At 48.1% G+C, this 20,348-nt stretch overlaps 1 protein-coding gene across 6 annotated transcripts in view; it reads right to left on the reverse strand.

The window, feature by feature from the left end:
- The window catches only part of LOC146833146 (uncharacterized), a 39,943-nt gene extending 22,646 nt beyond the window's left edge, over window positions 1-17,297 (reverse strand). For all 6 annotated transcript variants that reach the window (XR_014960204.1, XM_085600045.1, XM_085600043.1 and 3 more), the window contains exon 1: window positions 17,197-17,297. The gene's annotated coding sequence lies outside the window, so the exon portion shown is untranslated. The remainder of the gene's footprint in view (window positions 1-17,196) is intronic.
- Window positions 17,298-20,348: the final 3,051 nt, after the last annotated feature.

The raw sequence follows: 20,348 nt of genomic DNA on the forward strand, positions 1-20,348 counted from the left end.
TGGGCTTCTTCATGAAATATGGAAAGGACACGTGGGAGCTGGCATGTCGAGCAGAACAGCTCATAATACACACAATGGCTCAACTCCCCATCCTTCCCCAGCACACCCACTGGCTCTCACGTTTCTTTTTTTTTATATAGCCCAAACTCAACCCGAAAGTATAAGAGCTCTTCACTTGAGCACCAGTTGCTTGTTAGGCATAGGGAGATTAAGTAGTTTGCCCAGAATCAAAGGATGTTGAGCGCCCTTGCAGAGACTCTAACCCGGATCCCCAGCTCTGAGGTAGCCCGCTCTAGCCGTTAAGCCACCTCCTCTCTCCACGTTCCAGGTAGACAAGGGAGACTGCACAGTCTTGATTAGGAGGGTGGCTAGTAACCCACCCTTCTTAAAATACAGGGTTACCAGACTATAGATGTAATGCTGTCTTCACTGTCAGTCTACCACAGCCTGGGTAGAGATGGCAGTCGCCACTCTGTGAAATAGGGGTGCACAATACATGCCACCCTCGACCTCAGAGCCAAGCTCTAGGGTCTCAATCCATGTAAACAGGTGATTGTCATGCTTACTGAGGTAGGGATCGATCTAGAAAACATACAGTAACTTTCAAGGTTACTTGACTGGAGATCAGCATAAAGCAGGGAAAGCCCGCTTTCCAGAGACATGCAGAAGACTTCCCATCCCAACATGTGCCCACCCCCAGATCAGAATCGCAGGTAATTATTCCCCAGTGGGAGAAGACCAATCATCTGATTGGATAACCCGGCAGGAAAGGCCATCTTCATTACTGTGCTGTAAGCCTGCCTTATGTTCCACAATCAAATCTAGCCCCTCAGGAGATATGGATCACCTGATCACCTCCCCCTTCATTGCCATGAGCCATGTGAGGGGCTTGTGATCTGTCTGCACCTTAAACCTCGCCCCAAAAATGTAAGGCCTGTATCTTCAAAGGGCCCACACTTTGTGAAAATATTTTCCACAGCAGACCAATTCAGTAGTCAGCAGCAAATTAAGGCCACCGGATGCTCCCTTCTCTTTCCACTGAGCTGGGCAAGAACTGCCCCAACTCCTTGTCTGAAACATCTGTCTGCACAATAAAGGTCTGACTGTAATAAAGGGCCTTCAACACAGATGCATTGCATAATGCTGCCTTTAATTTCAACAAATGCCCTCTGACACTTCCGTACAGAACACCTTCCTGGGCTGCTTCTTAGAGGTCAGGACTGTTAATGGAGCAACTATTGTTCCATAGCTTGCTACAAAGTTCCGATAGCAATCAGTAAGGCCCTTACCTGGGTCTGGGTTGTGGGAATCTCCCATTTCAACACCGCCTGGACTGTAGCCTCCAGGCGGCGAACTTTCCCATTATCCACCTGAAGTCCAAGATAAACAGAGGAATGCCCAACTTGACACTTGGTGGCCTTGAAGGTCAGTTTGGCCCCCTGCACCCTCACCAACACCTGCATCAGATCTTCCATGTCGTCCTCCTAGGAGGTACTGAGCACTTAAATGCCATCAAGGTACACCACACAGACCTCTTACAGACCTGACAATACATGGTTGACTAGGCGCTGGCAGTAGCATTCTTCAATCCAAAAGGCATAACTTTAAATTGATAGCGCATCCCTGGGGTTGAAAATGCGGTTTTCTCCTTGACATCAGAGGTTAAGGCAATCTGCCAGTAACAGCTGGTAGATCAAAAGTACTATGGTACTTTGCGATACCCAACCTATCCACCAGCTCATCACCTCAGGGAATAGGATGGGCATACATTTTTGTCAGTGTTTAGACCGCAATAGTCCACACAGAAGTGCAGGTGAGCTGACCCCTGCTTAGGCACTACCACAACTGGCTGGCCCAGAGACTACGGGAGGTCTCAAAAATACCCATGTCCAGCATCTTGACGACTTCATTCTTGATGCACTCTTGGACCTGGTCTGACACCCTGTACGTCTTGCTTTTAAAAGGCAGGGTGCCCCCTTTGTCCAGGCTATGAACATAGACAGGCGTCAGCCTAAGGGTAAATGAAAAGAGATGGAAAAGTCTCCCCAGCAGCTCTTTACACTCCACTTGCTGTTCAGGTGTCAGTTCAGAGGCAAGCTTAACACCCTCAACTGAACGATCCTTCTCATCACCTTGCAATTAGTCAGGGAGCTGCTTACTCTCCTGTTCCACTTCTTAAGCCATTGCATGCAAGGAAACCGTGTTATCCCTTTGAAGACACAGCTTCAGCCGATTAACATAGAATAACCTTTGGGGCACCAGTGCGTCACCTGTGTCAACTAAATAGATGACATCAGAAATCTTCCTAACAACGTTGTGGGGGCCATACCACATGTCCTCCAGAGCCAGAGGACAAATCGGCTTTAGGACCCAAACTTTCAGGTCCAGTATACCCTTCTGGTCATACCACTCCATCAGCTCCTGACTGGCTTGAAGGTTATTCTTTGCTTTACTCATGAGCTGGGCCATTACTCTAAGGAGGCACTGGACATAGTCCACCACACCATGGGTAGGGGATTTAGGGTTGCCATTTCAGCCTCCTTGACCAAAGTCAGGGGACCTCAGACAGGATGCCCAAAAAGAAGTTCTAAGGGACTGAACCCAACACCTTTCTGCTGTATTTCCCTGTAAGCAAACAGGTATGGCAAGAGGAGATCCTACTTCCTCTAGAGTGAATCAGACAGAGTCCCCATCATGCTCTTTAGGGTCTTATTGAAGCACTCCATCAAACGATTGGTCTGGGAGTGGTAAGCAGTGGAGAAGTGGTAATCACACCTACCTCTTCCCACATGGCCTTCATGTAAGACGAGACGAAGTTTGTTCTCCTATGAGTAACCACCTTCTGCGGGAATCCAATCCTGGAAAAGATCCCTAGCTACCACTGTGACAGTAGTGTTCTTTAAAGTCATCACCTCAGGGTACCTGACGGCATGGTCCACCACAACAAGAATGTAATTGTTGCCTGAGGAGGATGGAGGGTCCAACGGATCAACTATATCAATTCACACCCTGTCGAAGGGTACCCCACAAAAGGTAGAGGCACCAAGGGTGCCTTCGTATGGCCACCAGATTTGTCACTGGCCTAACAGACTAGACAGGTACGGCAACACTTCTCCACATCCTGACCAACTCTTGGCCAGTAAAACAGACGTGATAAACTGCCCTTTGTCTTTTTGATGCCAAAGTGATCAGCTAAGGGTACTTCATGTGCTAGCTGCAAGAGGAAATTCCGGTGCACGTGAGGAACCCCCAACCTTTTGCTAGCTTCTGACTCTGGGTAAGTGGGCTCTCTATAAAGGAGCCAATCTTCTTAAGCCTCCCTGTACTTTCTGACTACTGCAGTAGAGATCTGTTTCTGAGCAGTCTTCCGCAGACCAACAAGTGCAGGACACTCACCCTATCCCTTAAACTCCTCAGGGGACGGTCCTCTTGCCACCAGCAGCTCCGGCAAGAACCCTGACTGACATCATATCCTCCTCTGGATGCTAACCCTCCTCTCCAAATGGAGCTGGAGGTGTAGACTACAGGAAAGGCGCCTTCTCAGAATCTGTCCTTGGTTCTTGTTATAGCCTATTCCTCTCTAGTGTCTACTAGAGTGGCCCCCACCTCACTAAGTGGTTTTACCATCTGTGCCCTATTGAGCACAGCTGATGAAATCCAGGCCATATAGGACTCAGGTCCTGGTACTAACCCAGGTTCAACCAGATCATTCCCCAGGAACTACCCGGCGCACAGTTTTTCTTGCACCCCCACATGGACCTACTCTACCTCCACTCTGGCAAGAGGGTCCTCCAAGTCATCACTGGTAGCTACAAGTCCATAACCCTTGGAACCAGGGATGAGTTCCTGGAGTTTGAGATCTTTCCGTTCAACCATAGTCTTGTGGGTACAAGTATCCCTCATGGCAGGAACCTTCCTTCCATTGATACATTCCAATACCCCCTTAAGTTATGGTGAATATGTTTAAGGGGTTCTAGGTCTAGTTTCCAGATGTCCCTGGTGATTAAATACACTAAGTTTAAGTCTTCCTTCATGTCTGCCCCCACTGAAAGCACACTTTCTATCACAGGTGCCACTTGCACCTTGCCATTTACTTGGCAATCCAGCTTTAAGTGTCCTTCTCACTGGCACTTATTGCATTTAATCACCTTGGGAGTGAAAGGACCTTCCCTCCTTTACCTTTCTGGTGCTGACTAGAGGCCCTCTTCCCCTTAGACTGCTGTCCTGGCCGAGAGCCTGGGGAACTGTTGTGGCCCTTCCACTCTGGTTTAGGGCCAGGCTGCTGGGAGTTCTTCTCCCCTTGGGCTTGGAACCGTTTCCCACGCCCCTTGTTCACTCTGTTGGCAAGCCACTTATCTACCAACACTGCAAGTTTCTCGGGATGTCTCTCAGCAAGGTCAGAACAGAAACGGAGTCGGTTAGAGCACTCCTCCCAGAGATGCTCTGCTATCATCACCTGATTTAGGGACTGGTAACTATTTGCTTCCACCCCACTCACCCACTCATTCCAGTTTCTCAATTCCATGGACCCAATTCTCAAAAGGAACTCCATCCACCTTCTTGTTCTCATAGAACCTCTGCAAGTATTGGGCTGGTTTCAATCCAAACCGCCTAATCAAAGCATTCTTCATGCACTCATATGTCAGACTGGCTTTCTTAGATATCCTGTCAATAAATTCAGTCCATTCCCAAGGGAGCCGACTTAGTAGAGTCACTGCTCTCGACAGACCATTCAGACTTTGAGCCTTATATACGAGATCAAAGGCATGCATCCAGCTGAGAATATCAGTGCCTGGAACATACATGTTGTAGGAAAGTGGGATTTGCTTTTGTGGTTACCCCCACTTTATGACTGGTGCCAGTATGTTTTGACTGTAGTTTGCTGGTATCCTGCTAACTCGGAACCCAGCATCTGAACTCTCTTTCCCAAAATGCCTCTGGTAAGTACTTTTGTACCGCAACAATTGGCTACTGGTATACCCTTATAAGTCCCTAATATATGGTACTTAGCTACCCAGGGCATAGGTACACCAGGGGGCTCCCATGGGCTGCCGCATGTATTGTGCCACCCATGGGAGTCCACTTAAACTCAGACTACAGGCATGCCGTTGCAGCCTGTGTGAGGTGGTTCTTGTACCTCTCACGACAATGGTACGTTTTCTTATCTCTGAGGTCGCTACACTTAAGACCTTAAGTCACTCCTATGGTAGGCCCTTCAGTCCTGAGGGCAGGTTGCTTTGTTATAAACGTGAGGGTGCCCCTGCATGAGCAGGACACCCCTACTAACTCCAGAGTTGATTTTCCAGGCTTTGTAAGTGTGGTCAGCCATTTTAAGACATATAATGGACATCAGTCATTACGAAAAGTCTAACTATATATTGGCTGCATCAAACCTGGTCATGCTTGGTATCAAACATGTTGGAATCATACCACAACACTGAATTAGCTGTTGGATGTAAGATTCCAAGTACTGAGGGCCCCTTAGGGGAGCCCCCTGTACTACCGGTTACAGCCTTTCAGGATCAGCCAGCAAGCTAGTGCTGCTGCCAACCACAGCCGCTGTTCTGCCCTCCTGCTACTGAGCTGAGCTCTAGCAGGGGAAGGTGGAACAATAGGTTTCCAGTCACAGGGAGGTGTGACCACATCCTAGACAGGACTTAGTGTATTGGGGTAGGGTGGGGGTGCTTTCCAGAGCCACCAGTCTACATTGAAGGGCACATTTGTGCCTATCTTGCATACACCAGTTTGAGCCAGCTCAGGAATCCTTGGTTTCCGCTCTGACGCGAAATCTGACAAAGGATAGGGGAGTATCCTCCACTCTGTCCAGCCACTCCTCTGGGAGGGATCCCCGAGTCATTCCAACCCTTTCCTTGGGTCCACTCTGTCCAGCCACTCCATGGAGGGATCTGAGTCATTCCAACCCTTTCCATGGGTATTTAAGGGCTCCCTGTGGGTGGGTCGTCTATTCGTCATGGAACAAGACACTCCTCTGAAACCAAGACTCTCTTCGACTGTGTAGACACTTGGACTTTGTTGGGCTAAGCTGTGAACCAAGACTGCATGAAGGAAGACTCGCTGCTCCTGGTGTCACTGTTCTGCAGGACTTCTGCCTCATCTAGCTTTGCTCAGGTTACCCAGAAGACCAGTGGGCATCAAGGACATCCAAAGAAATCTCCATTGGAATGAAGGAGTCACTACCCTGCATCTGCAGGCACCCTAACAAAGCTGAACGGTCTGCTGCTCCTGTCGTCCTACGGTCTACCTGGGGCCCAGCAACACAGGTGGTGGTTCTGTGGCTCTCCAAAGGCCTGACCTGTCTTCCTTGCCATTTGGAGTACAGTATTTGTCAAAGCCACTGGGACCAAACCCCTGCGCACTGAGTAGACATGCTGTTACCAAGGCTTGCTGGCTCCGCACTCCAGATATTTTTGAGCTACAAAAAGCTCCAGCATCCAGCACTTCATCCCTCGAAGATCAGCGTCCTCACTACATCCCATGCACTGTGGGCCTCCATCTCTTTGGTGAGCTGCCCGAGGTCCTTCTGTGACCCCGGTGCCTTCGACCGGGGTGTCCTCTCTAAAGCCTTGTCCTGCAGTGGTGGGCTCCCCTGCTTTCTCTGGGCCTGCCCCCACTCTCCTGCACTTGATGAGTCCCTTGGACCTTGCTGGTTCCAACAATTGCATCTTGTCAACCACACCAGTTGCAGCTACCAAGGCTTATTGGCGCTCCAGTCAGACACCGAGCACCTAGACACCGACGCGGCACAGCTCGTGTACAGCTCCTGGTCTTTCTCAGAGTCACCTGGTCCCCACTGCTGCACCAAGGTCCTCTTCAAATCTCCTGAGCTCCCTGCCAAGGGTGGGCATTGTGCTTCCATGCCTCCAGGTCACCTCTGAGTGAAATATACTTTGTCCTCTCCGCTTGCAGGTTCTCTTCAAGAATCCACCCTTGGTTTCCACCGGAGATCTTCACAGACTTCTCCAGGGACCTTTCTTCCCAAGTCTTCCATTGTCATCTACCGGAGGTTCCGACGCCACTCCACCCCTCTGCACCCGGCTACCCTGGAGCAGATAACCTGGGTTCTGGGGCATCCACGGGTGGGGTGGCTCTCCAATTTCCTGTCCTCCAAAGGGTTTCTTTGGGAAGGGTCCTTTTTCTTTAAAATCACGACTTCTACATTGACTTCCATTATGCGCCTACCTGTGCTTCTGCTCTGCACACAGCCTCCGTGGGGTTCCTTGTTACTTAACTTGGGTGGTTCCAGGCTCTCCCAGCTCCTCTGACTCCTTTGATACCAGTCCAGTTCTTCCTTGCAGTTCACATTCCACTTCTTTAGAATATGGTTTGACCTCCCCTGGAGACCAGTGTATATTAGTGCCACTTGCCTGATTCTTTGAAGTATTTTAATGTGTATTGTTGATATCTCCGGTTAGGAGATATGCCAATGTGATAGTGATTATGTTGTGTAATAAATAGCCTTATTTTTCATAAACACTGCGGGGTTCTTTTTCATCTAATCTACACTATTGATTACATGTGGTAAACCAAGCTGCTTTACACTCCTTCAAGATAAGCCTGAAGGCTGCTCCCCACAGCTACCACTTTGAGAGCCTGAGGTTATCAAAGACCACTAAAATCAAGTGTTGCCTGGATTAGTACACTCTCAATCACTCTTAAGTGTGCACCACATACTAAGCCAGCCTCCTACATTTGTGTGCAGCGGTTGGGATTAAGTCCAGCACTGTTTTACCATTTAATCAAGTGAAGGTCACATGAGAAACCATCACTAACTAGGCACATATAAATACTGTATCAAGTAAGTTCTACTTAACTTCTTGGATTGGTTATCAAGGGTCTTAGCACAATCCTTTCTCCAATCTTTGAAAGTTTAGGATCACTAGGGTAGGTAGCTGCAGTACACCACACTACACTACACCTAGTAACATGTCTCAGGTGGGTGAGTCCAGTGGGGCTCATGCCTCTAGATACATTGGTCTTAGGTTCCAGGAACTTAGGACTGTGTGTGCATCAAGCAAAGTTAAGACTGGTAGCAACCCTACCAAATAGCCTCTCAGAGATGCTCCTACAGGATGACCTCCAAAATCCTGCGGGGAAGGATAAATTAGGTATGGGTGGTGATGCTCCAGAGGAGGAGTCAGGGGTGTTCAACACCCTTGACCCCACTTCTGAGCATGACAATTTTGGGCATCTCATTTGGTTTGTGCCTATATCACCTCCATTTTATCTTGGCCTTTCCTCTTTTTTGGCAACTCACTATCACCTGCCTTGTGCCTGATCCCCTCTCACATCACTCTTGTACCTGGTTTGGCTCTCATCCACATTGACCCTTGATCCCTTTGCCCATCCTTTTCTGATCTCATTTCACCCGCTCATCTGACTTGTGCCTCGCAACTCGCTCATTCCCCTTATGCTTCATGGCACTCTCATAATTATAGTGCAGAATAGACCTCTCCATCCTTGGTCTTTTTTTATGTTACTCTGTCTTTCAACTGGTGGATTGCTGCCCTCATCTGCTTCATGATTTATTCAATTATTTCATCTGACTTAAGCCTAACTCCCTTCGCAAATCCAGACAATATCTCTGTTCAATATTTCTCCCATTATCTTCTTTGATTCTCTCTCTCATCCATTCTAAGCTTTGCTCTGGTTTCTCACCTGGCTTTGGCATTGGTCCTCAATTTCTTATGGCTGGTCTCTATCTCTTCTTTTACAGTGTGTCACTTCCCGCTCTCATTCTGCTTGCAACTGGTTTCATTCTGTTGTCTTTGTTTAGCTGTAACCCCTTCTCTTAGTCTTCATCTCTATCAATCCTTTATTTGTGCCTCAAGCCCCTCTCTCATCTGACATAGGCCTTGGTTTCCTATCTCATCTAGCACATGATTTGCTCACTTTTCTCATCTGGCTCTGGCAAGCACCAAGCTTTTTGCGCTGATTCAGTCTTCTCTCTGTTCTGGCTTATGCTTTACTGCTTCTCTCTTATCCATCTTGCCCATGCTCTCCTCAACCACCCTATTGTCTTGCCAGTCTTTTTTCTTTTGCCTGTTCCCTCCCTTATCCTTCAAGACCCTTTTTTAAAGTGTTTTACAAGGCTTCCCTCTCATTCTGCAAACATCTTGTGGTCTGTGACACTTTCACATCAGTTATCTCTATTGATACTTCTCTCATCATCCTTCTTTACTTGTTCATTTTCAACTGGTCTGTGCCTTCCTTTCATGTTACCTGGCTTGTGTCTTGGTCACCGCCCATCCATATTGTGACTTTATCCCTTCTCACTTAGTGTGCAGCATTTACTCCCTCTTGGGTCCTTGCTGCCTGATCACAACCATCCACCTCCCACCTATTTCCCACCCAGAGGGTGTTTCAATTCCCTTTCTTGTCCAGCTTCATCCTCGCTCAGTACTCTACTTTGGCTTGCATGCTGATTCCTTCTCTTACCAGCCTTGTTCCTTTCTCTCCTTTCACACAGATCTTTCCCTGGTCCCCTCTCATCTTAATCATAGTTGCACTCGTTTTATTGTCACAAATTACTACAATTTGTCTTCCACTATTTTGCCTTTGCCATTTTATAGTTAAATATACATATTTAAAATGAGAGAAATACAAAGGTAACTATTTAGCAACATATATTGCCCTTTAATAATTAAAATTGCTCGTAAGTTATTGTAGGTAGCATAACTAAACAATCGGAATGCAAAATAAAGAGTCCTCGGGTACTGTATAACTCCCACCCCAACAGTCTGCAAAACATCAGACCATGGAAAAACGCCCACCCCCCTTGAGCGCTCCATACAGACTTTAATAACGTTGTATACACAAACCAGAGGAATTCCCGACAACGTCTTCTCAGCACCAACACATTACACAGGTAAATCATTCACCATGAGTCGTTCAATAGGGTCCCTAGTAACTGTCTAAGACATTAAGGACAAATCTATACCCCTATACTTGGCCCACTTAGACCAAATCTTCCCATGCTTCAGGGGGCACCCCCGCGCCTGGAACACAGCAACCTCCGTTGACATATACCTATTCAGGGCCTTTTTCCAAGTGGCTATCCTTCCAGTGCTGTGCTATGTCCCGCTGAGTCAGAGTGAGTCCCAGAAACAGCAGTTGTCTTTTATACCCGTTCCCCCCCAATGTCTTCTGTGCTGTGTAGGAGCGTCAACCTAGGGTCTGTCGGGACATCCCACGCTATTACCCGCCCCCTGCAAGACAACACACCAGACCAGACGTGCTGCAGTGCCCCGCAGCACCACACAGTGTGCAGGAACAACCCCTCGTCTATGCCACACCCGAGAGATTGGAGACCGAATTGCCCCCATTTTCCAAAGGCGGAGACGCGCGTAATAGACCCTGTGAAGGTATTTAAATTGGATTAGCCTGTATCTGGTAGAGACGGCCGCGTACCGAGGGCTAGCCAGCAACTCGGCCCAATCGTCCGTCAGGGCTGGCAAGTCAGCCTCCCAAGCCATCCGGGTCCGGTGAATAGTGGTCTTGGAGTGTGTAGTGAGGGTTTGGTCAATTTGTCGCATTTTGTGGGCCCCCAAGTCTCCCATCAGTAAGCGACCTTCTAGCGGGTGGAACTCTGGTAGCGACTCTAGTCGCCGAATCAGGGGGGGGTCAGTGCGTGACGAAGCTGCAGATAGCGATGAAACAGATTTATGGAAGTCATGATCCGCCTGTAGCCTCTGAAAGGATTTGAGGGTAGTCCCCTGCATAATATCACCATGCCGATATCATCCCACCTACGAAACCCCACCAGCGACAAGACGGGCCGAAGAAATGTTCCCCATTTGCCCGTGGACCTAACCACCTGTCTCCATGTCCAAAGAACTACCCGGAAAGTCGGTGGAAGCTCCTCCAGGGGTGGGAGAGTTACTGTATAGGAGACAGAGCATGGGGGTACCAGCCATGACCGACCGCTCCACGGCATAGGCTGGGTCCATCTGGGAGCCATACCACCACTCATTGATCACCAAGAGATGTGAAGCCCAATAGTATGCACGGACATCTGCCGCTGCAATTCCACGACAGTATATGGACTGAGTGCAAGTCGCAAGTGCGACACGAATCGCGCACCCTTCCCAGAGGAATCTATTGAGGAGTGCGTTAAGTTGGCAAAACCACGAGGGGGGAATAGGGAATGGGTAGTTCTGGAGCCTGTATAGAAGGCACCGCAAAGTCACCATCTTAATAATTGCAGACATGCCGTATAACGATAGAGGCAATTGAGACCATATCGTCATCTCATCCCAGACGGTGGGAAGCAGCTGTCCTATGTTGTGCGTCCAGACACGCCGAAAGACCGTGTTATGTAAACCCCTAGGTACCTCACCTGCAATGATTAGTGACGACGCACAGGCCTGACTGCGCTGTTCGCAGTAAATAGGGAATAATGTAGATTTGGACAGATTGGCGCAGAGGCCAGAGGTCTAACCGAAGACTAAGGATTTGGAGAACACGAGGCCCAGAAGCCCAAGGGTCTGACATGAATAGGAAGTCATCGGCATAAAGCGCGATCCTGTCTGAGTACTCCGTCGTCCAGTCCATCCCCCAAAGGACAGAATCCAGTCACATGCACACAGCTAGGGGCTCGATCGCCGAGGTGAAAGAGAGGGGACAGAAGGCACCCCTGCCACGTGCCCCTGTGAATCAGGAAGGGGGCTGAGAGGCAACCGCCTGCACAAACCGAAGCGGTAAGATACGTATACAGTAATTTCACATATGCCAGGAACCTGGGGCCCAGGTTAACGGCTTCAAGGAGTTTATATAGGTAGGTCCAACTCAGAGTCAAACGCCTTGTCGATGTCTGCCAGCAAGATCACCGTGGGGGATCCCAAACAAGGGGCTTCCGCGACGGAGTTGTGGACCCGCCTGCTATTGTGTCGTGTGGAGCGCTGTAGCATAAATCCGGACTGATCCGGATGCACCAGGTCTTGAATGCAGGTGCGGAGGCGACCGGCTAGGACCTTCCCAAGTAGTTTGGGCTCAAAACTGAGCAAGGAGAGAGGACGGTACGAGCCCGGATCTTCCGGAGGACGACCAGGTTTAAGAAAAACCACAATTTTGGCATGTTGCCAGTCCGGAGGCAAGACACGCTACTTCAAGGCTTCGTGTAACGCCCCAAGCATGTGAGGCCCCAGGTTCGATCTTTCATCCATTTTATGCCTCATTTGGCTTGGGCTTTGCACCAGTTAATCATCCATTTCCTGCCTATGTGCCCTTTCTTATATTCTAATTTCTTCTCTACTTTGACCCCCCGTTACATCCATTCTAGCTACAAAAGTAACACTAGCCCTTACACTAAATGTAATTAAATACGTAAACCCAAAACCATGCCTAGTAGTAACCCCTACCATGATTTGAACATACTTAAAGTAGATTCACTTCAGTAAATGTTCATTTGATAGCTAATACTACAATATTTACAAATAAATGAAATCTGATTACATACATTTAAATATATGAAATTAAATTAGCTACCTTTACCCAACTGAAAATAACCACATCCAAACTTTAAACCAAATAAAATTAATTGGATGTCATTTAATGGTATTAAATTAAAAACAGATCTAAAGGTAAATCTTATCCTAATGCTAAAAAAAAAATTATAACTAGATTTTGTATATTACCTTAAATTATTTAATACACTAACCTTTTATTAATTACAATCACGTAAAATATATTGGTGTTAAATAAATCTATTAAATTAGTTTTATCTTTTGCCAACATTAAAATTCGCTTTCTATACTCTAAATTGAGTGGAATTAAATGCAATTTAGTTACATAAGTATTCGTTTAGTGTTCCTAATGGTTTCTCTTTGTGATATTAAATTTAATTGACTAAATTACTGTAAGCTAACTCGAATGGTGAACCTAAAATTATTTTAATTAAATTTTAAAAAAAGTAAGCAAGCTCACCCTAATGCTAATTCTATCCCAAACTTTCAACGAAAGTACAATTAAAAATACGAATCCTGTAACATTTAGGGAACAATAAGCACATAATATTGAAGTAAATTTAGTAACTTTCAGCAAACAAATGCATACCTTTGAACTAACCTAGTTTCATCTAGTCATGCTCTGCCATCACATTCTCAGTTGTGGCAATGTAAATGTTAATGTTGTGATTAAAGGTAGAGAAAGTAGTGGGGTGTACTCCACAGGCTACTTCCCTGTATATTAAGTCCTTTGTAAATGTCCCTGGCTTATTGAACAGTGTAAGTGACTATGTTAACTAATTGAGGGTAATCTTCATCCAGCTTGTGTTCTGTTTCCCTCTCTCATCTATATTGTGCAGCTTTCCAGTTTTTCCATACTGCAATGTCCTTTGAAGTGTCTTTCATCACGCTCCCCTACGCTTGGGCCATTACTAACTACCCCCTCCATCTAAAGCTCAGACAACCTAGGACTTGACACTATACAAAACATCCAGAGGCAGCCAATCGTCCAATCATGCCATGCTCACCACACTCAGTTTCGGAGTAGAATAACAATTCGGCCCAGGAACCCCCAAAAAAGTGGCCCACATTCCCGGATCACACCCATTCATGAAACTGCATTTGGCTAGTCTCATTGGGCTCATTTTTAGAGAAATGTGTGATAAATTATACAATTTAAAACTCATACCACCAAAAACATTGGTGAAAACTAGACGCGCTACATTTTGGTTGGGCGAGCCAAGTGCAATAAAGTGGCACAAAAGGCCACAACTCCTGATCTGGCTATCTGCCACTTGGCTGTTTTTTTAAATGCATTACCGGTATTTTAATGTCCATGTCGGTACAAAAATGGAGAGAATCTCCCACAGCTGGTATTTTCTACTCTGATCAAAATGTACTTTTAACAATGAACGCAAGGTGAAAGCAGTATAAAACGTGGTCTGAAGCTGCTTTAATGATCGGTGACTGACAGTTAAAACTAAACAAAGGCAGAAAAGCCATGCGAAGAAGGAATACAAACGTTTTTATTATTGTATAAGGAATCCTCTTTCATTATGTTCCTGACTTCACAGAAGCTTAAAACGAGCAAACAGGAGGCTATTTTTTTATCAGTTTTATATAGTTTGATTTCGGTCCAAGGGCAGCCATTATATGAGCACCAGTCACATATAAACCCCCTCCCACCAAACCAAGACCTGAAAAATACTATAGTGGAGGTGCCAACAAAAGGCCCACAAGCAAAGCCCCTTCCCTTACTCCCCCCAGCTAACTATAGCATCCACCAGCGCTCTAGACCAACCTGGCTCTTCAGAGAAACAGCGCCCAGATACCCCTGGGGGTGACGGTGTTGTGCTTTATAAATGTTAGTTTGTGTTTGATTACGGAATATCAAATTCATTTTTATTTTAGTCCTTGGGTAATTAAGTAATTTGTCCAGAATTACAGGATGTTGAGCTGAGGTAGGTCTCAAACCCATTTGCATAGTTCCCAATTTGGCAGCTCTGACCATTAAATTGCAGCCTCTCAATTTAACTCGCTCATAAAGGTGATTCACAGTGTGGCCTATACAAACATATGCCCCCCCCCGCCCCCCAACACACTCAACCCCATCAAGGCCTGAAAGATACCGAAGTGGAAAGGTGCCAACAAAAGGCCCTTAGCGAGGCCCCTTGTCTTGCTCATACTCTCCCCAGCCAACTATAGCCTCTGGGGCACGGCTTGGTAGGGGTTGGGAAAAAGCACATAGCTGCTGCTGCTCTAAGGGAACTGAGCTGATGATGAGCCACATCACAAGCGCCCAACGCCAGGGTGCCGGTCTCCCGAGGGTGGGTGGGAGGAGGCGGGGGGGGAAGGCGGGAGGGGGGGGGGGGAGGTTGTCTGCAATGGCCAACACATTCGGAATAAGCGGAGGCAATCGGTTACAGAGGTGGCCGTGCAGTCTCCCTGGATGGTAGTGAGCCTCGGCTCTGCTGTGGCCGGTGAGCTGTGATGGCCTGCAGGGAAGTTGGGCGTACAGCGAGGGACCCAACTAGAGGCCGGTGAGAAGCTTGGAGGCGGCTTTCATTTTATCAGCCACGATCCTGCAGGGCCGCCTGCTGCCCGGCAGACTTAAGACTCCCTGGGGAAGGCTAGTTTATGTGGAGGGTTTCCAACTCCAAAAAATCACCCTAGCTCACATCTTCCATCGCCCCCTGATCCACCATAAGACTTTGTTTCCATTAATTTCAGAGTGCGGCACTTCCTCAAAGGGAGTATTTGAACCATCTGTGATTCGCAGACCATCTGAGCCATGTGGGCCTTGTTGCAGGCCCGCCTCCAGGAATTTTTATTTGGGTGGGCCAAGAGTTCATTTGGGTGGGCCACTGCGGGCCCAATTCGTTGCTTCTTGTGGCGGCCTATACGCCCTAGATTACATCATATATACTTGCAAACAGTCACCATGATACAATGGATCGATTCTGTGTGTATGAAGAGCATGTGGAGAGTTATTTGAAAGTAAAAGCAATGTCTGCACCCAAGTACAAACCCTCAAATTACAACAGGCCAGGCCCGATTATCCACTTTTCTACCATCCCTTTCCGGTGCACCTTATCTCATTGCTAACCTTGGGCCCAAGACCCATATCAGCCACCATTCAACTCCACTTTAATTATTCCTGCAAAAAACATTAGTAAAATCATCTCCAAACTTAAAACTTTGAATATAGGAGTACATATAATTAGCACGCACTATAAAATATGTTCCACTGTTGCCCTAATGACCTGACAGCTAGCTAAATAAAACCGAAAGGCCATGACAGGGCCGGCTTTAGCTTTCTTGGCTCCCCACAAATGACTTATTTCTCCACAATACCATTACTACCACCCTCCAACAGTGCCCTTCATCTCTCCGTAGCCACTCTCACATATGCATTTAATTTGTTGCATAGCGCTACTCATATCAGTGTAGGGTGTCACCATACGTTACCTCACGCACATATTATGCAGAAACAATGAATCATTCAAGTATGTAAATCACTCTATAGGGAATGTCACAAAAGTCAATGAGGATTACAAGGTGTGGAATCACATGTCATGCATACTGGTGGGCAGTATATTTTAAGAGGGTTTGGGCTGGGGAAGAACAAACGCAGGCTTTAAAGCATACCCCAGTGGTTGGGGGTTGGCTTTAACAATAAAAATTTATATCGGCCCAAACTCTTTTTAGCAACATTTAAATAATGAAAGACTGGGGAAGTTCTAACTATACCATTCATGCTTGTATGCAGCTCTTTGATGACAGTTCATAGGTCACTGTCCTATGTTAGGATTGTAACTTCTGAACTGCAAGTAACACAAGAATCTCTGTGACAAAGGCAGTAACCCACTGAGCTATGCACATAAAATACAGGGTGTCTGCATTTCAAAACTACCAACAGGCGAAGGATTGCTCTCCAGCAGGATCATTAATCACCAGCTATCTTGACATTTTTATTGTTGTCTTGCATCCATGGCCATTATAAGGATACAAATAAATTAAATGAAGCATACAGCAATTATGTGCCTTGCTGGGCCTGGACAGATTTTAAAAAGAAAAACGAATAACACATACTCTTACCTACTCCGCTACCCAAACTTTATGTCACAGCCTGATGTGATAAGCGGATGCGGGGGTCAGGAAAGGTGAATCAGAATAAACAAACTTCTTTTTTATTGCGCTGAACAAAAAAGAAAATATCCACGCAGCAGAACGGTAGGCAAGCAACAGGACGGCAGGCAAAAGTCCCCTTAGCCATGCCCCTATTGTACCTGCACGACAACCCACTTTTCTAAAAGGAGTTGGGGGATGTCTGTGAGAAAGAGCCAAGGCCCAATCTTGCAATCCCGGAATAGTAAGAAAAACAACGGCGGATGAAAGTTTGAAATTATACTGCCCATTTTCTATTGGCCTTCATGTCCTCACTGCGAGGGCCAAGGCTCATGTTTGGGTGGGAAGTGTCATGTTTGAGTAGGAAGGGTCATGTTTGGGTGGGCCTGGCTGACCCGTCCCCCCCGCTAGAACCGGGCTTGCCTTGTTGCATGCACTCTATCACCCTTCCCTCGCACTTGCCTCTCATCAGTTCCCAGGTAACTCTCTAAGACCCGCGTAGGCCTTCAGCTCCTCACCATGTTCGATCTAAGACCTCAAACAGGCCCCCCGCTAGAACCGGACCTGCCTTGCTCCATGCACTCTATCACCCTTCCAAAGCACTTACCTCTCGTCTGTTCCCAGGTAGCTCTCTAAGACCCCCGCAGGCCTTGAGCCCCTCACCGTGTTCGAGGCTCCGCGGAATGAAGCCGTGTAGAAGCAAACCATTCCTCACTGTGGGAGCCTCAGAAGAATACAAGGTGTCTGCAGAGCCCCGCCCCCATCGGCAGGTAGGGACCAATCACAGCCAGGAAGCGGGGTGACTGACAGACAGTTTTGCCAACGCTTCTAATTAAAAAAAAAACATTTGCAATGCAACAGGTCTCGCGTTTATGCGAGTTTGTGCTATTGGCATTCTAAATGACAATGCCTTTCATTTATGTTTTGGTTTTTGAAACAAATAAAACGCATTGTCATTTACAATGCCAATAGCTTAAACTCGTGTAAATGCGAGACCTATTGCATTGCAAATGCTTGTTTATATAAGGTGTAGCAGTAAAGGGAGGAGAGGTATATTATTCATAGTGTCTCACCAGTTATTTATTATACTGGCGACAAACATGTCAGCAGGCCATGAACAGTAAGTAGTACAGTATGTTAGGCCCTCATAGCAGAGACTGTTTCTGCTCGTTGCATCCACTGCGTTGCTAGGAGTAATCGCTATAAATATAAGGGGACCCAGCAATGTGAAATCCAAATAAATGTTATGGTCCACATTAGTTGCAAGAGCTAAAGCACCCGTTTTGTTCACACGGGGGATAATAGTAGGAATCAGTACCATCTTGGAATGGTTTTCTTACTTTGGCAATGTTGAGATGTTCAATTTTTTTTCCACAGACCGATACTTCACAACTTGACTTTAAGTAAACGTAACTGCACTCTTTAATGCATTTTGCCAGTAGTCTATGCACACAAGTGGCACGACACAGCACTTTTCCAGTGACCGGCACGGAAAGAAACTCAGAAACATCCCACCATGAAAATTCCTAGTGGCAGCTTCAGAAAACATATTTTTGCGAAAGGAAATACCAGATAGCCTGTAGCTATTTAAATCAAAACCCGCGTTTTGGTCTAGGAATGCACTCACGCGATTAAAAGCAAACTAAACAACATCGCCTTCAACTAAAACTGGAACATCTGTTTGCAAACATTTAAATTATATGACATAAGTGGTGACTGTTGCAGTTAGCGCTCTAGCGTCCGACGCTAGAGCGTGCAGTCAAAGGACGTTATGCGTACGCCACGACGGTGGCGTACGCCGTTGTATTAATAAAGGCGGCGCGCCTTGCGAGGCATTCGCGCCGAGACAGTACACCTGTGTGGTCTCCATTATTGGCACGCCGCAATAGTGCTTGCGCTGCTAGGCCCGCGCGCACCTGCAACACTGGCGACGAGGGTGGCCAGACCCGCCGTGTGCACAACCACCCGTGCTGCCTCCTAACGGCCCGCTCGCGGCAGTCCCACGACCGCGCACCCTTCCCTCCTCCGGACCTCCTCCAGTCCGCTCCGTTACTTACGGGAGCCGGGGACAACGCACGCCTGCCACGTGGACAGACGCGGTGGATGTAATCGGCGTGTAGCAACGATCTGCGACACAGTGAGCAAGTGTGCACCGAAATCACTGCCTACACTCAGCGGATGAACATCCCCGCTTGCTAGGTCTTGCCCCTGCCTCAAGTCGGCCTCCACAGTACAGGCCCTCCACAGAAAAGGTCTCTGCCTCCACCCGAGTGTACCACCACGTGGCTCTCTGTGCCCTCTCCTGCAAAAGTCTCACGCTGCCAGCCGTCCCAGCCACCCAGCGCCACAGCACCCTCACAGCGCCATGGGAGACGACGCCCGTCCGGCGCCAGCCACCCCATCTCACCCGCCAACCGGCGTCCTACCGCCCTTCAGCGAGACAGCTGACCCCGCCACAGCCGCCCCACGCTGGCAGACGTGGATTGGCCGGCTCAACAATTACTTTATTGGCTCCAGGGAGACTGATGGTGCGGTGAAGCGGTCTTTCCTGCTTCACTACGCGGGGGAAGAAGTGTACCTGCTATTCAAGCACCTCCCTAATACAGGGACTGCGGATGACTACGACGCGGCCGTCACGGCCCTCAACATGCATTTTGACCCCCAGATGAATCCTGACTTTGAGCACTTTAAGCTACGACAAGCTAAGCAGAAAGAAGGGGAGTCAGTGGATGCTTTCCATGCACGACTGAGGGTACTGGCGGACACACATCTTGTCGGAGACCGGGCGAAAGAAGAGATCAGAGCGCAGCTAATCTACGGCATCCGGAGCAAGAAACTGCGGAGCCTTATCCTTCGCCAACCTAACATTCCAATGGCTGACATCCTGGTGCTCGCATGATCCCATGACCTGTCCGACGCACGAGCAGAAGAGATGGACCAAGCACTAACAAGGGGCACAGGGTCAGGAGTGGCCATCAAGTCAGAACGGGCGGACTCAGTGCAGGCAAAGGAGAAGGTACACCGACCGGCAGCCAGGAGCTCGCCTCCGGCCCAGTGTGGATACTGCGGGTACGATGAGCACCCAGGCAAGACCTGCCCAGCGAAAGGGAAGACGTGCACCCACTGCGGCACCCCGAACCACTTTGCTTCCGTCTGCAGGAAGCGCACCACACGGAAAGACCAAAAGGGAAGGAGGCCCAAAGAAACATGGTGAGACAGTTGTCCCAGCTGTCCTCCCACACCGACGCTGGACACAGACAAACGCAAGCCCTGCAAGAAGACGACTCCGACTCTTATGATGAAGGGGAGACATATCTCGTCTCGTTCACCAGAGCCCTCAAGCACGAGAAGATCACAACCTCGATGTGATGTCATGGTCGCAGGGTCAAGAGTGAACGCCGTGATCGATACCGGCGCATCAGTCACCGTCATGGGAGTGCACCAGTACAACCGCCTCCGGCCAAAACCAGAGCTCAAGGCCTCGAAGGCCCGAATCTACGCCTATGGGAGTGATGTGCCCCTACCCCTCTTAGGGAAAATGACAGTACCAGTGGGAACAGAGAACGCGGAAATAACAATTGACATACACATCATCAACCAAGAAGTGGACACGCTCCTGAGCGGGCAGGCCGCCGAGGACCTAGGACTGCTAGCGTTTCTCCGGAAGGTGCAAGACACCCAAACAGCCAACCTGCTGGACCAATTCCCAGAACTATTCACCGGACTAGGGAACATCAGGCGCCCGCCAGTCAAGCTCCA

The sequence above is a fragment of the Triturus cristatus genome, chromosome 4_2, assembly GCF_964204655.1.
Source record: "Triturus cristatus chromosome 4_2, aTriCri1.1, whole genome shotgun sequence".
Classification (NCBI taxonomy): domain Eukaryota; kingdom Metazoa; phylum Chordata; class Amphibia; order Caudata; family Salamandridae; genus Triturus; species Triturus cristatus.